Below are 2,034 nucleotides of genomic sequence, written 5' to 3'. Positions count from 1 at the left end.
TGCTCATGCCCATTTTTTTTTTACAATGGCAATCCTGAATGGTCTCCATAAAGCCAAACTAATATTTCATAGAAAAATTTTTAAGAACTCTGATAGAGAAACAAACCTGAGTCAAAAACAGAATTTGGAGTCCAAATATTATTTCAAAGTCAAGCTCATCCATTGGGCAAAATATAAATTTATCGTATCAAGCTTTGTCTAAAATCAGCCCAATGATTATTTTATCAGGAAGTTTGACATTAAAATGAATATGCTTACATATTGGATCACCTTTTTCCCTATGAATGGAAATGTTTAAAAATATAATTAGGGAGCTGGAGAAACAGCTCAGTGGTTAAGACCTCTTACAGAGGACCCGGGTTTGATTCCCAACACCTACACGGTTGATAAAAACCATCTATATCTACAGTTTCAGGAAAATCTGACATCCTCTTCTGTCCTCTGTAGGCATTGCATGACATACATGCAGGCAATACACTCATACACATAAAAAACAAAAATAATAAAATATTTTATAATATATAATTAGTTTTTATCTCTTTAGTTTTGTGTAGACATAATGTGTTTAGTTGAAGATCACTTATGTCAATAAAAACAGTATATATGAGTCCATAATTAATGTATCTGAAAGCGTCAAGCCAATCTTCTGTAAATTTTTCCTGCTTTCCGCTTTGGTCATTCTAAACCTCTTATTTGTTCATCATGACTGGAGAGGTTTTTTTAAAGTCACGTCTGCCCTTATCAAAGCACCAAGCCTTCCATGATTAGCCCTTGGAACATAGAAGACAGTCATTGTGTTTGCTGGAGCAGACCTTCCCTGTGATTACAGACCCAAGTCTCTTCCTGCCATCAGTCTTCCTGGACAAAGCCAGTAGTGCTAAGAGCAACTAAGTGACTCTAGTTCTTTCTCCCATGATTCACCTCTTATTTTTCAGTCATTTTGCACACTCGCATGTAGGTTCAGTGCTTGTTGGTCTGCAGGCTCATACCCTAAGACACATCACGTTTGTTCATTTGGTTTCATTTAATTTCCAGCCACATGGTTCTGTGGTTAGCCTGCAGTCATCTTTTCCAGTCCAATATACTATATATGCCTTCTTATCTGTGCTTAAAGAAGTTTCCTTTACTAGGTAGCCAGCACTTAGACCAATGCAAATGAGGCAAGATATCCTCTGATGCAAATTTAACACACACAAAATCCGAAATCAATAAAAAGTTGCATATTTCATTAGTGAAAAAATATATATATACTTATTGAAATGTTGTTAGTGCCTGACAGTATTTCTCGTTATCAGATAAATGGAGTTCAAAAAAGTATAATTATGAACATCTGTATCATTTTCTACAGTAGTGATAGGTGGGGGCTGTGCATTCCAGCTTGCCTAGAAAAATCATGGTTCATGTATGTCCTGATATAAGTATAAGCCAAGCCCCATTTCAGTCTCAAAGATGATTTGTATAATAAATTAAGAGAATAGTCTCTCTTCTGGTTATCTTAAAATTAGTGAAAAAAAACCACATCATGTTACAATACCCCATCCCCCAATTATATCATTTTGTTAGTTTTTATTTTGCTTTGTTGGTAGGGGGAATTGATAGGATGATATTCAATAGCGACTTTATCTAAAAACTACTTTTAAAATAATGGCCGACTATGTTACTGACTCTACCCTGGAAGTGGCGGTGTATTGTATTCTGCCTTTAATCTGTGGCCTATGATTAAGAAAAGGACCTCATCTTGAGGCCTGATGCTTGCGGGTCAAAGTGAGGGTGCAGAAGAAGCTCCTCGGCATGTTCATTGCCTATGGACTCACTGAGCATGTTAAAACGGCAAGACCAATACCACCTACTGCTTTAAATTATTTATTATTATTATTATTATTATCTAATGTGTAGTAATGATAAATGCAAGCAAGGAAAGGAATTTCAGCAGAGTTTTAAGAATTTTTCTTCATTTTGAGAGTTCATAAATGGATACGAACATAGATATTCTTGAATTCATTCTTGCTGGACTGTAATTAATATTTTGGAGGT

Source organism: Nannospalax galili, unplaced genomic scaffold (genome assembly GCF_000622305.1).
Source record: "Nannospalax galili isolate Female #2095 unplaced genomic scaffold, S.galili_v1.0 scaffold1609, whole genome shotgun sequence".
NCBI lineage: Eukaryota > Metazoa > Chordata > Mammalia > Rodentia > Spalacidae > Nannospalax > Nannospalax galili.
Note: the sequence above shows the minus strand (reverse complement) of the source record.